Below are 10,937 nucleotides of genomic sequence, written 5' to 3' on the forward strand. Positions count from 1 at the left end.
GAGGGTGTGTGAGAGTGAGAGTGAGGAAGTGTGCAGTGTGTGAGAGTGTGTGAGGGGCGTGTGTGTGAGAGAGAGAGGGTGTGTGAGAGTGAGAGTGAGGAAGCGTGCAGTGTGTGAGGGTGTGTGAGGGGGCGTGTGTGTGTGAGAGAGAGAGAGGGTGTGTGAGAGTGAGAGTGAGGAAGTGTGCAGTGTGTGAGAGTGTGTGAGGGGCGTGTGTGTGAGAGAGAGAGGGTGTGTGAGAGTGAGAGTGAGGAAGCGTGCAGTGTGTGAGGGTGTGTGAGGGGGCGTGTGTGTGAGAGAGAGAGAGAGGGTGTGTGAGAGTGAGAGTGAGGAAGTGTGCAGTGTGTGAGGGTGTGTGAGGGTGTGTGTGTGTGAGAGAGAGAGAGGGTGTGTGAGAGTGAGAGTGAGGAAGTGTGCAGTGTGTGAGGGTGTGTGAGGGGGCGTGTGTGTGTGAGAGAGAGAGAGGGTGTGTGAGAGTGAGAGTGAGGAATTGTGCAGTGTGTGAGGGGGCGTGTGTGTGTGAGAGAGAGAGAGGGTGTGTGAGAGTGAGAGTGAGGAAGTGTGCAGTGTGTGAGGGTGTGTGAGGGTGTGTGTGTGTGTGAGAGAGGGAGGGTGTGTGAGAGTGAGAGTGAGGAAGTGTGCCGTGTGTGAGGGTGTGTGAGGGGGCGTGTGTGTGTGAGAGAGAGAGGGTGTGTGAGAGTGAGAGTGAGGAAGCGTGCAGTGTGTGAGGGGCACTTGTGTGTGATGGTGTCTGTGTGAGGGTGTGTGAGTGTGTGTGAGAGTGAGGAAGTGTGCAGTGTGTGAGGGGCATGTGTGTGTGGGTATGTGAGTGTGAGAGTGAGGAAGTGTGCAGTGTATGAGGGTGTGTGAGGGGACACAAGTGTGTATATGGGTGTGTGAGAGTGAGGGAGCATACAGTGTGTGAGGGTGTGTATGGTGTGCATTGCGTGAGGTGTGTGTAGGTATGTGAATGTAGGGGTGTATAAGAGCGTGTATATGTGCTGATGTGTGCAGGTATGTGTGTGGTGTGCAGCGTGTAGCCATGTGTGTTAATATATGTGAGGGCATGTGAATGGGTGTGCTGGTGTGTGAAGGCCAGCAGGGAGGGAGGCTTTGGGCTCCTGTGTCAGCTCTGGGGAGCAGAAGGTAGCACAGCCACCAGAACGAGGCTTCTAGCAGGGTCCTGGGAATGAGTACCTCTCACGGGCCTGGGCAGGACCCCCTGGCCAGCACTGGTGGCCTGCACCGGCCGCCTAGACTGCTCAGGTGGGGAGGGCAAAGCCGCTGAGCCCCTGTCTGTGGGGGACTGACCATGTCATCCTCGTCACAGGGCTGAGCCCAGCGCACAGGGACGAGACCTTCATGTTCCTGGAACACACACGCCAGCTCCTTGGATGCTACTCGGTTCTTTAGTCTCGAGGGCACGTGATTCCCACAGCTGGATCACAAGAGCTTTGACCGCTTCCCGAAAAAGCGGTAAGTGGCAGGGGTATTTCCGAGGGCGCCCCCTGCAGGTCCCGGCGGGGCTCTGCTGTCTTCTGCACCCACTGTCCTGTGGAAGTCTGGGCCTGCGGAACCACTTTCCCTTGGCTAAACCTCATGTGTTTCCTGTGCTTCCAAAAATGTCCCAGCAGGAAGCACTAAACCTCAGAAAGCAAAAATAACTGAATGTCCCCTGTGGCCCTCCCGGCCACAGAGTGCTGGCTGCCAGACACCCGGGCGGGGGTTGCTCTTTCCAGTCGTTTTCAATCCGAGCTGCTCCTTCCCCCAAGGACTGCAGGTGGGACTTTCCGAGCTCTGGGTGAGGCCTCCTGCTGTGGCCCTTCTACTCCAGAGCGCCAGGAGCAGGGAGCCGCGTGGTGACGGGGGGACAAGGCTCAACGCCAAAGCTCAGTCACCTAGTCAGTGCCCAGTGGGGTGGAGCTGCAGTGGGCTCTCTGTGACCCCCAAAACATGGGGCTGCCAATGAGGCCTGCAGTGTCCACAGCATGAAAGCTCCCTGGAGAAGAGGCAGGTCCCTGCCAGCGCTGGGCACACACTCCGTATCCCCACCCTCAGCACCACACCCGTCTCCCTTGACATTTCTCAATCCCAGTGCACACGTGGCGGACGCTTGGTGCAGTCGTTAAGTCGATGTTTGCAATGCCAGCATCTCATAGCCAAGTCCTGAGTCTGAGTCATGGCTCTGTTTCCTGCTAACGTGCACCCTGGGGAGGCAACACAGGATGGCTCAAGTGCTTGGGTCCCTGCCACCCATGTGGGAGACCAGAATGGAGTTCCAGGATCCCAGCTTTGGTCTGACCCAGCCCCAACTATTGCAGCCATTTGGGAAGCGAACCAGCAGATGGAAGATCTCTTTCTCATGCTGTCTCTCCCTCTCTCTGTCACTCTGCCTTTCAAATAAATAAAATAAGTCTTAAAAAAAAACATATCCTCTATAGAAAATGCTGATTAGCAGAGAGGGAAATATGAGAATGTCCCAAAATTTCACTGGCAAGAAGCAACAACTGTGTTGACGTTTTGGGGTGTCCTCACAGAGGGGTGGTGACAAAAGAGAGGGGGACAGCTGGGCTGACCTCCAAGCTCCTCACACTGGACATCAGAACAGGAGCCTGGATGTGGAACGTCAGAACGGAATGTGCATCCTTGATATGGCCCTGCAGAGGTGACGTCAGGACACAGTCAGGGGTCTGAACCTCATCACCCCTGTCTGGGCAGGATTCTTCCCAGAGAAGTGGCTGGGGCCTGTGGACACCAGGGTGACACGGTCAGAAATGCACGTCGGTCTCTGCCCCTTCCTGGCACAGAGCCCTAAGTTCTTGGGACTCCCTGAGAGAAAGGAGCAGCTTTCGCTGTAATGAGGTGTAGCTGAACGGCCCCTAGAGAGCTTGGGCATTACCAACCCTCGATTCCACGGGGAGAGGGGCTGGAGGTGGAACGAATAATCAGTCATGCCTGTGTGAGGAAATCTGCACAGAAGCTCCAGAACGATGGAGTCCAGAGAGCTCCCGGGGTAGGGAGCCCCTGGGGGTGCTGGGGGTGGCACCCACAGCCCTACAGGGACAGAAGCCCTGCACCTGGTCATCTGGCTGTTCTTCCTCGTCCCCCATCACATCCTTCATGAGAAACTGGTGAAGGTGATTCCCCGCGAGCAGGGGCGTGAGAGCAAAAGCAACCACACCGAGCAGGGACGGTGGGAGCCCCGGCTCTGTAGCCAAGTTGCCCACAAGTGTGGGTGCCTGGGCCCCCAGTCCTTGTGATGGTGTCTGAAGAGGGCACAGTGAGAACTGAGCTGTGACCTGTGGTGTCTGCGCCGCCTTCAGAGGGTCAGTGTCAGACTAGTTCGGCCACAGGACCCCAGCTGTGTCTGGAGAGTTGGGGGCTTGGTCAATGTGGGGACCCCACACATGCGTCATCAGCAGTGAAGGGCTAAGCACAGGAAACACATCTTTCCTTTATAGCCTGATTGACAGGCAGGGCCTACCACGTGGGTGAGGGCTGGGTCCTTTCCACCCAGCCCCTCCCAGCCTTTTCTCCCGCTCTCTGGGGGCTCAGTGTCTTGTCAATGATGTCCCAAGGTACTCCAGGTTCTGAGTTTTCCCCCAGCTCAGTGCCCAACCACAACGGAGGGGCTCCTGGGACTGGGTACCATCAGGGCTGAAATCAGGATTGTCTGGGCCCACAGGCAAACTTCTTGGTGACAGCTCTGCTGGAGCTAGAGGGAGCTCAGTCTCTGCTGTTGGGGTCACCGGGCTGGCCAACCCCAGCTGTCCTCCAGGACTCCACGAGAGAGGGACCTATGCCCACCGGTGAGGCATTGTGACCAGAGATTAGGGGCTCTGTCCCTGACAACACCCAGCCTTCCTCTGGTGTAAGTTCACCCAAAAGTCCTGGCTCACACGTCTTCCCAATCCACAGTGGGAGGCTGGCCCACCATATCCGGCCCATAGGGAGAATGTTCTTCTTCTTCTTCTTTTTTAATATGTTATTTATTTTATTTTGGAGGTAGAGTTAGAGAGAGGCAGAGAGAGAAAGAAGTCTTCCATCCACTGGTTCATTCCCCAGAGGGTCTCAACAGCTGGAGCTGAGTCAATCCAAAGTCAGGAACCAGGAGCTTCTTCCGGGTCTCCCACATGGATGCAGGGGCCCAAACATTTAGGCCATCTTCCACTGCTTTCCCAGACCACAGCAGAGAGCTGGATCGGAAGAGGAGCAGCTGGGACATGAACCGGCACCCATACGGGAATCCGGTGCCGCAGGCAGAGTCTTAGCCCACTAAGGCACAGCGCCAGCCCTATGTTGTTGTTGTTGTTCTTCTTCTTCTTCTTCTTCTTCCTCTTCTTCCTCTTCTTCCTCTTCTTCCTCTTCTTCCTCTTCTTCCTCTTCTTCCTCTTCTTCCTCTTCTTCCTCTTCTTCTTCTTCTTCTTCTTCTTCTTCTTCTTCTTCTTCTTCTTCTTCTTTTTTTAAGTTCAGATATGCTCAAAGTCAGCACTTAGTGTAGTGGGTTGAGCCACTGCCTGTGACACCCGCATCCATATAGGCCCCGGTTCCCGTCCTGGCTGCTCTATTTCCAATCCAGCTCCCAATTAATGAACCTGTGAAAGCAGCAAAAGATGACCCAAGTACTTGGGTCCTTTTCACTCATGTGGGAGACCTGGATGGAGTTCCTGTCTCCTGGTTTCAGCCAGCCCAGCCTCAGCCATTGTGGTCATTTGGGGAGTGAACCAACAGATAAAAGATCTCTCTCTCTCTCTCTCTCTCTCCTTCTCTCTCTCTCTCTGTAACTCTGCCTTTCAAATAAATAAATTTTTTTTTAGAAATTTAGATGTACTTATTTTCATTGTATTTGAAAGAGAGAGATCACCCTGCACCTCGTCCACTCTCCAAATGTCTCCAACAGCCAGGGCTGGCCCAGGCCATAGTTAGGAGCCAGAAACTCCATCCTGGTCTCCCATATGCATGGTAGAGATCCAAGTACTTGAGCCATCACTGCTGCTTTCCAGGGTGCATTAGCAGGAAGCTGGATCCAAAGTAGAGCAACCGGGGCCTGAACCAAGCACTCCAATATAGGCATCCCAAAAGGCGACTTCAGCTGCTGCGCCCACGCCCGGCCCCAGCTGGATCCCCAGGACAAGTTTACATGCAGCCAGGTGCGAGCCCCTACCTCGGTCTATGCAGGGCTTAGTGTTTACCTGCAGTCAGTGCCGGAGGACAGGCTCCATGTCCAATGTGGTGTGGACAGAACTAGTTAAGACAGCAACAGCCCCGGGCTGACTGTATCCTTCCTGGGCAGCCTAGTGGGGTTCTGGGCCCCCAGCACTGGGTTGGGCTGTTCTTCCAGCTGACCACTTTGCCCCCATGGATTTCCTGGCCTCTATCTCTCCCTCTGGGTGATGGTGTCTTCGGTGGTTTAGACACTAAACAGAGAAGAAAATTGACCAAGCCCCCCAAGACCCACAGGTTAGGGAATAGCTCCATCTGACCCATCTGTGAGAACTCCAGGGCCCTCATCTGCAATCCTGTGGCCTGGACCTGACTACGGATGCAACTGCCTTGGCAGTGTAGGGCATGGACTGGGCTTACAGGTGCTATGTGGTCAAGGAGCATCTCTCTCTGCAGGCAACTCCCGGGACGGCCAGGTAGCCAGGCCCAGGAAGGACCTAGAGGGGACAGCAGCCTGGAGCAGCCTAAAGGCACCGGCAGCGCAGCCAGCAGCTCCCAGCTCCAGGGGCCCTGCCAAAGCTACCTGTGAAACCTTCATCTGTGGGTGGGCTTTGTTCTGCAGCCTCCAGGGCCCTCTGACAACTGCTCAGATGAACCAGCAAAGCCCGAATCCTGGCCCCTGGGCCAGGAGAGCGGCAACTCCCCAGCCTCCCCGGCACGGCTGTGTCAGTGCCTCTAGGGCATGGCTTCCTTCCAGGCCCTGGTTCTGTTGGACGTCTCGTGACTTGTGGGTCTCAAGAGACAATGTCAATGTGTTCCCAGCCAATGTGTTGGTGGGGGTGGGATGTCTGGGCGTGTGCCTAGAACTCAGGTGTTACAAACTGAATCCCAAAGCCCTGTATCAGTGGTGCCTGGAGGTGGGGCCTTTGGAAGGTAAGGAGAGTTCCAGGAGGTCCTAAGGGTGGCCCCATGGGGTAAGGGTTGGACAAGCAGAGGGAGAGACCCAAGCTGGCAGCCAGCTCTGTCTTACCATGTAGTCTCCTCCACCAGCCACAGGACAGCTCAAGGACCTGACCAGGTGCCGGACAGACCTCTCCTGCTTGTGAATTGCCCATCCGTGGCCTGCAGCTACAGTGACAGAACATGCTGGACAGGTGCTGTCGGTGGGCTGGCTGCACACTGGTGGGCTGTGGAATTGCTGGTTGGAGCACAAATCCATAGTCAGAGACAAACCAGCAGGAGCCACGGTGTTTAGGGACAAACATAGCTTTCTTCCTGGGTTTGGTAAAACCCTGTGCTTCTGACAATCACCCTGATTCTTGTGTATCAGAGCAGTAAGACTGACCCACACAAGGCAGGAGTAAGCTGGACATCTCAGAAGACTGCTCTAACAGACCCTGTAGTTGAGTTCTGTTCTTTTTTTCTAAAACTTCTTTTTTTAAAAAAAAGATTTTATTTATTTATTCAAAAGTCAGAGTTACACAGAGAGGAGAGGCAGAGAGAGAGAGAGAGAGAGAGAGAGAGAGATGCCCTCCATCCAATGGTTTACTCCCCAGATGGCCGCAATGGCCAGAGCTGAGCTGATCTGAAGCCAGGAGCCAGGAGCTTCTTCTGGGTCTCCCACACAGGTGCAGGGGCCCATATGGGATGCCAGTGTTTCAGGCCAGGGTGTTAACCTGCTGCACCACAGCACCAGCCCCTAAAACTTTTTTTTTAACACTTATTTTATGTATTTGAAAAGCAGAGTGACACAGAGAGGAAGACACACACACACACACACAGTGACAGAGAGAAAGGAGAGAGAGATCTTCCATCTGCTGGTTCACTCCCCAAGTAGTCACAACAGCCAGGGGTGGGCAAGGCCAAAGCCAGGGGCCAGGATCTCCATCCTGGTCTCCCACATGGGTAGAAGGGACTTCCACTGCCTTCCCAGGTGCGTTAGCAGGGAGCTGTATCAGAAGCAGAGCAGCTGGGATTCAAACTGATGCTCTGATATGGGATGCTGGTTTTGCAAGCAATGGCTTAACCCGCTGTGTCACAACACCGGCCCCTAAGTTCTGTTTAAAAACACGACTTGCTCCTGTGTGCTTAGAGTTCCACCCACCCGAATAGGTATTGAATCTTTTCTGTTGAGAAGCAAAGCGAACTCCTTCATGCACAGATCTCCTCAGGAAGGTCAGTTGCAGCCGGGTCCCACGTGCTGGAAGCCAATCCACGAGCTCATGTGAGGAAGAAAGGGCAGGTCTCACCTCGTGGCAATTCCACTCGCTTCTCCAGGGGGTGATGGGGCTGTGCAGGGGGTGTGAGAGAACGGCCCCCACCCAGCCTCCCCTGAGGATGCTCAGGAGGGGAGTGTGGGCCCAGAGCAGTCCAGCTTCAGAAGATGGAAATCTGGTCTCGGTAGTGGAGTACCTGACGTTTAACATGCTCTGTGATCCCAGCAAACACCCATGAGGCTGGAAGCTGTGGGTGGAGGAAATGAGCCTGCAGCTCCTCTGTGGACCCTGGAGCTGGGGGAGTTAGAAACCCGCAAGTGCTGGGGGAGTTAGAAACCTGACTTTACTATCCAGATTGCTCATGTTGCAATGTAGCCCTGAGGTCAGGCAATTTCTGTGCACACTGCTAGAAATCATGTTTAAAAGCATTCTGGAAATTTTATTTTGATGATATTCCTTGTGTCTGACCAGCCGGCTACAGCAGGTGTAGAAACAGTGTGATTTTCTAGATTTGGTTGCAGGGGTGGATTATATTCATTCGCTCATTCATGGGTTTGTCCCTGGGCACCTGTGCTGTGCTGACCAATTACAGGGCAGTGGGCAAACACAGCCTTTGTGGGGCAGGCTGCCCAAAGCAGCAAACAAGCAGCAGGACTTGAGGTACCAGAGGCAGAAGGGAGCAGGACTGAAGCCCTTCACGTGTGGGCCTCTGCTTCACGGCCCTGAGTCAGCGCTTACAGGGCCAGAACTGCCTGGAGACAGAGCCACGCGGGAGTCAGTGTCTGCTGTTGCGAGGGCCAGCGGCAGCCTGGCTTCTCGATGAGCTCGAGAGGCTCTGACAGTCCAGCTTGAGGAGCCCGCTCCCTCCTCAACCCGCTGCCTGTGATGTCCCTGGCTGTAGCACGCTGGCCCTGCCGCAGCAACTGGCTCACACGACTGCTGGAATACACCAGCACACAGAGTTGGCAGCAGACAAAAAGGGCTCTGTCCCTGCCCCCACGGAGCTGGCAGCTCAGAGAAACCGTGTGGGAAGGCACTTGGCAGAAGGGTGGACCAGGTGGAGGGAGCCAGAGAGCCAGGGGTCTCTGGTATGAAGAGTATGTCAGTGTTTGCTCACATCCCTTCACACTGGGGATCCTTTTTATTTTATTTATTTTTTTTGACAGGCAGAGTTAGACAGTGAGAGAGACAGAGTTATAGACAGTGAGAGAGAGACAGAGAGAAAGGTCTTCCTTCCGTTGGTTCACTCCCCAAATGGCCGCCACGGCCAGAGCTGCGCTGATCTGAAGCCAGGAGCCAGGTGCTTCCTCCTGGTCTCCCATGCGGGTGCAGGGCCCAAGCACTTGGGGCATCCTCCACTGCCCTGCTGGGCCACAGCAGAGAGCTGAACTGGAAGAGGAGCAACCAGTACTAGAACCCGGCATCCCAACCGGGACTAGAACCCAGGGTGCCAGCGCCGCAGGCAGAGGATTAGCCAAGTGAGCCACAGCGCCGGCCCACACTGGGGTTCCTAAGTTGGTTTTCCTCACTGCTTTTCATGGCCTAGGGTGACAAGAGCCAGGTGGTCCCAGTACCGGTCCCTGGAGTGGAGGAGTCGGCCAGGCCCCAAGCAGGTCTGTAGGACGCTGCCAGAACGTCTCACTCGACTTTCAGGGTGATAGATTTCATGGGAGCTGGCAGAAGACATGAGATCCCGTGGTCAGAGACAGAGGAACTTACTACTCAGAGCAAAACGGGAGCCAGAAGGCGGGCACGTAGAGCGGCATGTGCGACCGGGACAGACGCCACACACACAGGGGGTTGTCCTCCTTACGAGACTCCGAGCTGCAAGCACCCGCTGCTGTGTGGTGGGCAGTGGGCAAGCCAGCCCTTGGTCCTGGACTGAGCCGTTGGTCACTGTGACACTACCCAGGAAACAAGCACCTGGCTCTGACTGCTGGTGAGGCAGGCAAGGCGGGCAAGGTGCGTGGGAGCCAGAGGCTGATCAAGGAGTGTGTCCCAGAAGACACCGGTTAGGGAAGCTTGGAAATAGAGCACCAGACCGCGGAATTCAAGGAGGCGCAACAGGAGGCTGAGCGCTGGTGTCCAGCAGGGAATTCCCACACAGTCCACAGATCGCTGGATGGCTGCCAGATATGGTCCCTACTAAGTGGGTCAGAGTCCCTGGAGAGCCTGTGGAAGGGGCAGCATCACTAGGGCTGGCCCTGGCTGTGGGCTGAGTGACTGGTGTTCCCTTCCTGCGTCCCTGTGCTCTCACGCTGCCCTCGTACTGACACATGATGGGGCAGATCTCACTGCCAGAACCCAGCCCCAGGTGCTTGTTTCTCTGTAGGGGGCACGCATATGTTGTGGGTATTTGTGCTAAGCCTTTGTCAGGAAAATGTACCAAAGACCTTGAAATGGGCAAAACAATTGTGAGGCATCTTTTCCACGATCCTCTGCTCTCGGTCCCTTGTCATCTGTGACAGAGATCAGACAATTCCCCAGTAATGCGAGTGGAGCTGGTGCATACATAGCGTGTATTTAGTGGAAAAACAACTGACTTCCACCCTCCAGAGATCATTTCAAAGTAGGGCTCATGCCCTGTGGACATTGACGAGTTTTGTGACTATCAGCAAATTCTTTTCAGCATTCCTGTCTGCATATTTGTCTGTCTTTGGATATTCCTTTCAACAAGTCTTAGCACCTTACTGGTTCCCTCATTAGCCAATAAATTAAATAAAATCTTCAACATGTACTCATTTTATACTTCTTGGAAAATTATCTTTTAGCACTTCTTTATCTGACAGAACAGATTCTAACCAACTAGAGTTATAGGAGATTGATTTGTAAGTCCATGCCAAATTCCTGTCTGTATTATGAGACATTTAGTCTTTCAATCAATGAGCATCTGCATGTGTGGACACAGGACGTCCAGGCTTTGAAGTCAGTGAGAACTGCCCCTCCCCTAGAAGCCCACGGGTGTGAACCAAGGACTGCAGGGGCCGCCAGACTCCTGGTTCTGACAGGAATCCAGGCAGGGCTCCCTGTGGGGATGATGCTGAAGCTGGCTTTGAGGGGCAAACAGGGATTCCCTTCACTGTGGGAAGGAAGGGTCTGAGATGGCTCACAAAGGGGCAGCCAGCCACACTGCCCCTAAGGCATAGGGTCATCAAGGACTGTCACCTGGGCAGATGTGAGTTCCATTTTGGAAGGAGGACTCCATGTGCTCTGGACAGGTGGGAAGGAGAAACGCCTAGAGCAAGGAGGTGGCTCAGGATACACGGCCTGCTGGTTCCACTCCCTGATTTTGTTCATTTGGGATTTCAGAACCTAAAGTTGCCATTTCCACAGAGGTAGGGCTCAGGTGGTTAGGCAGGCTTGGCAGGGCTGTCCCTGCCCTTTGGGGCCACATGACTCTTCTTTGGATCACCCAGAGCATGTCTCTGCACTGGCTGGTAGTGCAGGACCTGTGGCTGCCTCCCTCAGGCATGGTGAGAAACATGATTCACAATGTTGAACTGAAACCCACTCGGCCCAATCCAGCCTCAGCACAAGTGGCCTGGACAAGAACACCTA

Source organism: Oryctolagus cuniculus, chromosome 17, assembly GCF_964237555.1.
Source record: "Oryctolagus cuniculus chromosome 17, mOryCun1.1, whole genome shotgun sequence".
In the NCBI taxonomy this organism is placed as follows: Eukaryota; Metazoa; Chordata; class Mammalia; order Lagomorpha; family Leporidae; genus Oryctolagus; species Oryctolagus cuniculus.